The sequence below is a fragment of the Nicotiana tabacum genome, chromosome 11 (assembly GCF_000715075.1).
Source record: "Nicotiana tabacum cultivar K326 chromosome 11, ASM71507v2, whole genome shotgun sequence".
NCBI lineage: Eukaryota > Viridiplantae > Streptophyta > Magnoliopsida > Solanales > Solanaceae > Nicotiana > Nicotiana tabacum.
In genome coordinates this window covers 3923026-3933629 of record NC_134090.1, presented here as the reverse complement: position 1 = coordinate 3933629, position 10604 = coordinate 3923026, and the positions used below count along the sequence as shown (strand labels likewise).

The window sequence follows — 10604 nt, the reverse complement described above, 5'->3', positions numbered from 1 at the left end:
GCACGCGCGTCCAAAAACTATAGAATATTAAGAAGAAGCTTCACAAAAAAATCCTACTATTTACTTTCTATTAGAAGTAATGGAAGACGGATCTAGGATTTTAGGAAGATGGGTGTACTGTTACAAAGATGTGAATCCAGGATATAAAGTTTACTGGATAACGTTTGGTTTTTACTATTGCACCCATTACACTTTTGAAATTATAAGTTCAAAATTATTATATTTTAGTAGTAATTTTTTTACATCTATATTCATACTCCGTGCTGAAAATATTGGGATCAGTTGAACCCAATAACATACTATATGCTGCATTATCCACTAGTTTAATTAATATGCACATTTTATTTAATCATATAAGTAAGATTTTTCGGTGACAAACAAAAAATAGGAATTATAATATGTGAAAATTTTGAAAGAATAAATCATAAAAAAGAAAGAAATAAAAAGAAATGTACTTAATTAATACGCACCAAGTGATGCCTAGTTTTAAAAAAGAAAAAATAAACTAATAAGATTGACATAAGATTTGAACTCAAAATCTCACTTAAAGAGATGCACCCAATATTATATATATGATCTAGGGAGAATAACATATGTTTTCGCCCCGGAAGTAATACTCAATGAGACCCTACCACATATAATGCTACATTATCCAATAGCAATAGTTGTATCGAAGTAGAGCCCATCTTTTTAAAACAAAATTCATTTTTGGAGTGATATTAGCTTATTTATTTCTTGTCTCCTATTTATAACTTACTCGGAAATATCATCGGGAGAAATTTAAAAATAACCAAATTTACAAGTGGTCATTCAAAAATAGTCATAATTTCAAAAGTTATCGAAATTTAGCCACTTTTCATATAAAGATAAATTTGAACGAAAATACTGTTCAAAATCCGAAAAATACTCACAGCATAATATATTGAAACTGCAGTGTACTTTGCTAGAACTCAGCTGTCTTACTGCAACGACCACAATAAATAACCCAAGTCTTACTACAAGCATAAGAAATATTTTACGCTAAAAAGGCAGCAAAGCTCTAAGCTACATATCTTTCAAGTCTTCCGATTTATAGAATAGGAGGAAAGATACTCAAAAAGAAGTCTCTGCATTATAATAATCTTTATTCTTAAAGACATGAAAAATTACACAAATGTCCTTATAACAGTGCTAAATTTACATATCGTAATCAACATCTTCAATCTCGGCAATTATTATATTTAAAAAATTTACATTCACTTAGTTGACAATATATAAAAGTCTTTTTTGGTACGTGTCTATGACTTGTCACGCATTTTCTTTTACAAACCTACCTGTTAAAGGTGGAATCAATAGGAAAAAGGATTGAAAAGTCGACCAAATAATTCCTTTTTTTTTTTTGCAGATGTTTTGTACAATTTTGTCAAAACTTTATAATAACTTTCTTAACCTTAATAAATTGGGAACAAATACTAGATTTCATAGGGTTCAACTTTGTGTTCATCATTCAATTTTGTGTTCATTGTCCAAAAGTATTTTAATTTTGTGTTCATTATCAAAAAAGCTGAAAAATATTTTGCTGGACTAAGACTTTGTCAACCTCCGTAGAAAATTAAAATAGAAAATGAAATTCAATCAATGGGTGTCCTTTTTCTTTGGCAAAGAAGAGAGAGGGACGTTTAGTTCCTATCAATTTGATGGTGCTTGTAGAATATATTAAAGAAAATAAAGGTAGAATATATTCACTGCAAAATATTCTTCTCTTTGAACTGTTAAGGGAAAAAGCTATGTTTGTGCTTTGGAGCAATAATTCAATTCAATTGGGATAGGTAGACTCTTTCTTTGTAACTTCATCCACTTGTACTTTTAGCTGTCCATTGTGTATACACAGTGGAGTATTGAGGTGGTCTTTGACTGAATTTCCTTCTATTAAAGTTCAAAGAAAACCCAGTACCAATAATTCTATGGAGTAGAGACCATCTCGTACAAACTTTTCTTATTTGAAGTGCCAGTAGCTAGTAGTTTATTTCTTTCTCTCCTGTTATCGTCACTTGATCTCTTACCACAATTACAATTTATCCACATACAAGTTTTTTTCTTTTCAAATAATTAAGTGAATCAATGGTATCATCTTCTGCTTCTGTGGGTACTTCACAGTTTCTTCGATGGAACTACAAAGTCTTTCTAAGTTTTAGAGGTGAAGATACTCGAGGAACATTTACAGGTCACCTCTTCAAAGGCTTGGAAAACAGTGGAATATTCACGTTTCAAGATGATAAAAGGCTAGAGCATGGTGCATCAATATCATATGAACTCTTGAAAGCTATCGAACAGTCTCAAGTTGCCCTCGTCGTTTTCTCAAAAAATTATGCAACATCGAGGTGGTGCTTAGATGAGTTAGTGAAGATCATGGAATGCAAGGATCAATGCGGACAAACTGTCATACCGGTCTTCTATGATGTGGATCCATCACATGTTCGAAAACAGAGGGAGAGCTTTGCTGAAGCCTTTGAGAAACATGAAACAAGCTATAAGGATGATGATGAAGGAATGCAGAAGCTCCAAAGATGGAGGAATGCTCTAACTGCTGCCGCAAATCTAAAAGGATATGATGTCCGTGACTGGTGAGTTAAAAACACATAGTAATTGCATATAATAAAAAAAGAAGAGAAAACGACAAGAAAGGGTTTGCTCAAGTACCCTCCAACTCCAACCCTTAGGTTACCATAGGAGCAAAGTGAGGAGCTCAAAAGGAATAATTTTCATTCAAATGTGGTTGCTTATGTGAAGACTACATATTCTACTATAGAAAAAAGAATCCGTACCTCAAAAATGAGTTAAACAGAATAGACACTAAATAAATTTATCATATTTACAAAATAAAAATTAAAACATGGAAACTTAATCATTTTATTTTGGTAAGAATACTGCTTCCACAATCTAATTTCATTGATTGTCATTTAGACGTTAAAAATATATTATTTTTTTTCTGAAAAAAGGGAACGATGGTTGTTATATATCAGTAAGAAGGTATTGTTCCTATCAATATTATTAGAGAGAATAAATAAAAAACATCTTAAGCTATTCATGTTTTGCTATTACCCCTGAAATCTGAAATATTACGTTTCATATTTAAAACCTCATGGAGTGCCACTGAATGGAGAGTGGCTTCACTTCCTTGTAAAGTGCGAGAGCTAAAATTAATCTAAAAGCATCAGCCAGTGGCATTTTTACTTTATATTTTTCATATTAATTATTTATTCCTTTTCTCTTTTCTTTTTTTTTTAAATTCAATTTTCTTGAAGTAAACCAAGTTGAAATTCGTGGCCCTAAAATAAGAGCAACACCAAAATAAATTAATCAAAAAACAAAAAAGAAGGTGCAAAGTTGGAGCACTGCTCTAACTGCAACTGCAAATCTAAAAGCATAGACATCCGCCATGGGTGACTAAAAAATATATGCAACAGTTTATTTTAAAATGTACTTTAGACGTTGGAAATGTTTTATTTTATAATTTCTGTAAAACAGAATGACAATTGACTAATATGTTTATGTCAGCCAGTAGTCACTATAGTTCCTATCACTACAATCCCTCAATAACATTCTTGCACATATAATATTTTGATTTCTCCTTCAAGCATTTGTTTTTTGTGCGTAGTCTTTTAATCATATCTATGCAAATTAACAATATTTAGTAGCTCAGTTTGTTGGCTATTTACCTAGTTGATGAGAGTTCGATTCCTCACCTTACAATCTTCTCTCCCTTTCCCCTACTCCTATGTAATAAAAAAATAATAATTATGAAATGCTTACTAATACTTGACTTTCTTACATTTATCCACAATTAGTCTTCTTATTTTTGTAGGATTGAAGCAAAGAATATTCAGCAGATTGTCGACGAAATGTCCAAATTGTGCAATAGTGCTACTTTGTCTTCTTTGCGGGATGTTGTGGGAATAGATACTCACCTGGAGAAATTAAAGTCCCTACTTAAGGTAGGAATCAATGATGTTCGGATCATATTGGGAATCTGGGGCATGGGCGGTCTAGGAAAGACGACAATAGCAAGAGCCATTTTCGACACTTTTTCTCATCAATTTGAAGTTGCTTGTTTCCTTGCGGATATTAAAGAAAATGAAAAAAGACATCAACTGCATTCTTTGCAAAACACCCTTCTCTCTGAATTGTTAAGAAGAAAAGATGATTACGTCAATAATAAGCATGATGGGAAGCGGATGATTCCGGACAAACTTTGCTCTAAGAAGGTGCTAATTGTGCTTGATGACATAGATGATGGAGAACATTTGGAGTATTTAGCAGGTGATATTGGTTGGTTTGGTAATGGCAGTAGGGTTGTTGTAACAACTAGAGATAAGCATTTGATAGGGAAGGATGATGCAATATATGAAGTGACAACGCTACCTGATCATGAAGCTATGCAATTATTCTGTCAACATGCTTTCAATAAAGAAGATCCAGATGAGCATTTTAAGAAGCTTTCATTGGAGGTAGTAAGTCATGCTAAAGGCCTTCCTTTAGCCCTCAAAGTGTGGGGTTCTTTGTTACATAAGAGGGATATAACCGTTTGGAGAAGTGTTATAGAGCAAATGAAAATCAATTCTAATTCAAAAATTGTTGAAAAGCTCAAAATTAGTTATGATGGATTAGAGCCCATACAACAAGAGATGTTTCTAGATATAGCATGCTTCTTACGAGGGGAAGGAATAGATTACATCCTACAAATTCTTGAGAGTTGTCATATTGGAGCTGAATACGAATTGCATATTTCAATTGACAAATCTCTTGTGTTCATCTCTGAATATAATCATGTTCAAATGCATGACTTAATACAGAATATGGGTAAATATATAGTGAATTTTTAAAAAGGTCCCGGAGAACGTAGTAGATTATGGCTAGCCGAGGAAGTCGAAGAAGTGATGAGCAACAATACAGTAAGTAGGCTAAACAATAATAATATTTAATTTCTAATTTTATATTTCAAAGACACATTGGGCAGTCAATTCCAATTATTTGTTCCTCTTGCTTCATAGTCTTACAGGTACGTCATTTTAGTTGTTTACTTTAGTTAGTAGGAGAAGCAAAAGTAATATTAATTGCCTAATTAGTAAAAAAAAACATCAATTGCCTAATTTGTTTAGTAGCTTTACGTTGCCTAATTCATTTTTCTTATATTTTTTAGCGATGGATTAGTCTAGTAGCCACTTAATCTGTTTGATCCAATGTCATTCTTTGGATTAACTTGAAAATCTTATGACGTTTTATTACATAATAACTCAATCATTGATTCACTTTACCATTGTTTTTTTTTTTTTAAAAGTCACTACAATTTATTGGTATTGTTTCAATTGTAGTTTCTTTCTATCGCAACATGAAAAGCTTATAAACTTGACTCTGATGAACTTCTAAAAAAAATCTAATATTAGAAAATAGAACTATAGAACTAATTGCAAAAAGTATTTCTCTAAAGTAACATCAGCATTTCCTAATGATCTTCTTACTAGGGGACCATGGCAATGGAAGCAATCTGGGTTTCTTCTTATTCTGGTACACTACTCATTAGCAATGAGGCCATGAAAAATATGAAGAGGCTTAGGATATTTAACATAAGTAGGTCGTGGGACCGTGATGGTTCCATTGAGTATCTGCCCAATAGCTTGCGTTGGTTTGTCTGGACTAGCTATCCTTGGGATTCGTTGCCATCTACATTTGAACCCAAAATGCTTGTTCACCTTCGACTCCGTGGCAGTTCACTGCGTTATTTATGGATAGAAACAAAGGTACAATAGTAGAGCTTATTTTTATTGCCATTTATTTTTCTCTCTAACTATCTTTGTCCATTAATTTAGTGATAATGAACAAATATTATTGCTATTGTCACGTATTATTTGAGGTACTTCCTATTTTTGCTACAATTATGATGCATGTTTTTAAACGAACAAGGGCTATTAATTCCATAAGCTCAAACATTTGTATTTCCATCTAAAAAAATTAATTTTATATTATTTGGGATTGTTCTCAATATTTTTGTAAGATCTTCATGTCTTTTTTCTCCAAATCTTCCCATCATCATTTTAACTAAGAAGCTCAATTTAAAAGTCCTTCAATTATTTCTCATAGTAAGATTAGATTCATATGAATCTTATCCTAGGGCTGTACACAGTGGGAACGGAAGGAATACTTATTAGAAAACAAAAGGAATTTATTGTGTACAACTATTTTCTCCAATAACATATACTCTTTCATACATTGCTTTCGGATTTAGCATTTGGGTTTCCCCATTTTATATTACACTTTTTTAAAGAGAGACACACTTTTCTCTTTGCTACAGTTTTTTTCATTCATGTTAAATTACAGTTAACAATATTTTTATTTATAATTTACAAAATTCAGTTTCTTAACAAGTAATTTTCCAAATATAAAATATAAATTTCTAATTTCGCACAAAAATAATGTGTTGCCCTCATAATTCAAATGCTATCATTCACTTCTTGTCGAGGGAGTAAGTAATTAAGAATTCAAGAAAATAGAGGTCATTTGATGCTCACAAATACAAATGAAAAAATAAAACAGTTTCTAAATTCATAGATAGCCCCGCTAACCAAATATTTTATTATTGGAATCCTGCGGAGCCAAAATAGGTTCTTTCTTTTTTCTCTCATTCTCTCGATGTTTTGAACAGCATTTGCCATCTCTACGGAGGATAGATCTCAGCTACTCTGAAAACCTGACGCAAACACCTGATTTCGCGGGAATGCCAAATTTGGAGTATTTGAATTTGTATAATTGTAGTAATCTTGAAGAGGTTCACCATTCCCTGGGATGTTGCAGAAAACTCATTCAGTTAGAATTGTATTATTGTAAAAGCCTCAAGAGGTTTCCATGTGTTAATGTGGAATCTCTTGAATATCTGGATTTAAAATATTGCTATAGGTTAGAGAAATTTCCAGAAATCCACGGGAGAATGAAGCCGGATATACAGATTCACATGCGAGGCTCTGGGTTAAGGGAACTACCATCATCTATTTTTCAGTACCAAACTCATATTACCGAGCTAAATTTTTGGGGTATGAGAAACCTTGTAGCTCTTCCAAGCAGCATCTGTAGGTTGAAAAGTTTGATTAGTCTGAGTGTGTTGGATTGCTCAAAACTGGAAAGCTTGCCAGAAGAGATAGGGGATTTAGAAAAGTTGGAGGAGCTTGAGGCCAAGTGTACCCTAATTTCACGACCTCCGTCTTCCATCTTCTGCTTGAACAAACTTCAAATCTTGAAGTTTGTAGGTTTCAGAGATGGAGTGCACTTTGAGTTCCCTCCTGTGGCTGAAGGATTACGGTCATTGGAAGATCTGGATCTCAGTGACTGCAATCTAATAGATGGAGGACTTCCGGAAGATATTGGATCCTTATCCTCTTTGAAAGAATTGTATCTCAGTGGAAATAATTTTGAGCATTTACCTCGAAGCATAGCCCAACTTGGTGCTCTTCGATCCATAGACTTATCATATTGCCAGAGGCTTACACAGATGCCAGGTTTCGCGGGGATGCCAAATTTGGAGTATGTGAATTTGTATAATTGTAGTAATCTTGAAGAGGTTCACTATTCCCTGGGATGTTGCAGTAAACTCATTCGGTTAGATTTGAGTTGGTGTGAAAGCCTTAAGAGGTTAATTTCCATGTGTTAACGTGGAATCTCTTGAATATCTGGGTTTAAAATATTGCTATAGGTTAGAGAAATTTCCAGAAATCCACGGGAGAATGAAGCCGGAGATATAGATTCACATGGAAGACTCTGGGATAAGAGAACTACCATCATCTATTTTTCAGTACCAAACTCATATTACCGAGCTAAATTTGTGGGGTATGAGAAACCTTGTAGCTCTTCCAAGAAGCATCTATAGGTTGAAAAGTTTGGTTAGTCTAGATGTGTCTTATTGCTACAGGCTTGTAACCTTGCCAGAAGAGATAGGGGATTTAGACAACTTGGAAGAGCTTGATGCCAGAGGTACTCTAATTTCACGACCTCCGTCTACCATCTTACGCTTGAACAAACTTAAAATCTTGAAGTTTGGAGTGAGAGATGGAGTGCACTTTGAGTTCCCTCCAGTGGCTGAAGGATTACGGTCATTGGAACATCTGAATCTCAGTGACTGCAATCTAATAGATGGAGGACTTCCGGAAGACATTGGATCCTTATCCTCTTTGAAAGAATTGTATCTCAATGGAAATAATTTTGAGCATTTGCCTCGAAGCATAGCCCAACTTGGTGCTCTTCGAATCTTGGACTTAAAAGAATGCAAGAGGCTTACACAGCTGCCAGAACTTCCACCAGAATTAAATGAATTGCATGTAGATTGTCATATGGCTCTGAAAAGTATCCATGATTTAGTAACAAAGAGAAAGAAACTAGAGAGGGTGATATTCATGCCTCTGTATGGTAAGGATGATGCACATAATGATTCTATATATAATTTGTTTGCAAATGCCCTGTTTCAGAATATCTCGTCATTGCAGCATGACATCTCGTCATTGTTTACCAGTGTGCATCTTGCGAAGAAGATCCCAAGTTGGTTCCTCTATCAGGGAAGGGATAGTAGTGTATCAGTCAATTTGCCTGAAAATTGGTATATACCTGATAAATTCTTGGGATTTGCTGTATGTTACTCTGGCATATTAGTTGACACCACAACTCAATTGATTCCCGTATGTGATGATGGGATGTCGTGGATGACCCGGAAACTTGCCTTATCCAACCATTCAGAATGGGATACAGAATCACCCGGCAGTTCAAAATTTTGGACTACATTTTTTGATATTCATTTTTTGTTGGTACCTCTTGCTGTCTTATGGGATACATCTGAGGCAAATGGAAAAACACCAAATGACTATGGAATTATTAGGCTATCTTTTTCTGGAGAAGTGAAGGAGTATGGACTTCGTTTGTTGTATAACGAAGAAGCTGAGCTTGAGGCCGTGTTACAGAATATTACATAATTGTATGACAATGGTGAACAACATGACTCCAGTTGATTTTCAGGGGAGTTCTGTCTTTGAGAATCTGCAGCAACAAGACAAGTAGAAAGTCCACTCTCTTCAGAAACTTTGCAGCTCATTCCTAGTTGGTATTGAAATTTGTTTAGGGGAAAATCTCTGTTTTAACTTTTAAATACAAATATCTCTGTTGTTATGGTAGGGAGGTCCGGAAAAGATGAAACAATTGACGCAGCACAGCGCAAGACTGGAGAAAGCTGAGTACGAGATGAAGTTGAGGTTCGTTCTCCCTTATGATCTCTCTGTTCTTTTATGTTTTTTTAAGGAAAAAGTGAAAATAAGCAATGACGGCTTTGTGTTAACTTGCCTATTACACCAGATAAATAACATAATACTAATTTTGTAGTAGATTGCTAGATTATTATACCAAATGTTACATAGAAGCCCTTTTCTTTCAAGACTGTTTGCACTAGTTAATTCATCTAATATGATCGTTTCAAATTAGGAATATCCGTTCTTTTTTTATCTTAATGTCTGCTGTTACTTGTTAAAATGGATCTTGATAAAGCAATTATAACATCTATATCTCTATATTACTTATAAGTGGTTTTAACAAGTTCAAATGGGAACAAAGTATTTTGAGAACTAAACGGATGACACTGCATATGAAGGAAGGGCACAACTAGATTCTTGCCGTAAGAAAGAGATGCAGGAAAGAACTTTAGTATGCAATAAGAAATTAAGTAATTCTCGTCTTTTGGACTAGAATACCTTGTTTCATTATGAAATGAATTCACATCTTCGCCTTTGCTGACAAGTAACCAATTACAGATGAATGTGTGCGAAGAAAGAAAGCTATGTCAAAAGGAATGGACGAAGAAGCCTTGGAACTATTAGCAATTATTCTTCCTTTGGAATAAAGCAAATGGACCAAAGGGGAACTGAATGTAGCAATTATTCTTCCTTTGGAATGTAGAGCCCAAATACTTTCTCTGCCACTGTTCTACTGAATAAAGTAATGATCATTTACCTACTTACCTTACACAGTGTATTTTTTCGTGAGGCTCTGCTGACTTAACATCTTCACAGTTTAAGTAAATTAAAAAACCTTTTAGCCATAGCAAACACACCTTTTTTATGTCCAATCAACAACAAAACCTTATAAACTCAATTGTAACACCATGAAATCAACTGATCAACATTCATTAGCTTTGTATTCTTTGACGATTTCGGTTTCATAACTCTTTCCCCTGCAGTTAAAATATGTAGTTAGCACGATTGCCCCCCAAGGGCGCAGCGGAGTATTAAAAAAAAGAATCTTTCTTATCTGTCTAAGTCTTGGTAGTCAGAGTTATGAGTTTGTATAAAGTTGGCTCAAACATCACCGTTGTATAAAAAAAACACATACACACACAGTAGAAAGAAACAGACACCTTCGCAAATTTGATTGGGTGGTACTGATTTCTTCTTCAGTTGGCGATTAACCTCTTGTGTCATCTTTGGAGCTTCTTATGATTTTTTTATCTTAGGTATAATTCGTTTAATAATTTGTTAATCATATTATCCCTACACTATAGGAATTACAGTGGGAACAAAGTTATTAAACTAGTCAAAGAGTTT

General features: G+C 34.0%; 1 pseudogene; it reads left to right on the top strand.

The window, feature by feature from the left end:
* Nucleotides 1-1787: 1787 nt before the first annotated feature.
* Nucleotides 1788-10018, top strand: LOC142166191 (TMV resistance protein N-like; annotated as a pseudogene).
* Nucleotides 10019-10604: the final 586 nt, after the last annotated feature.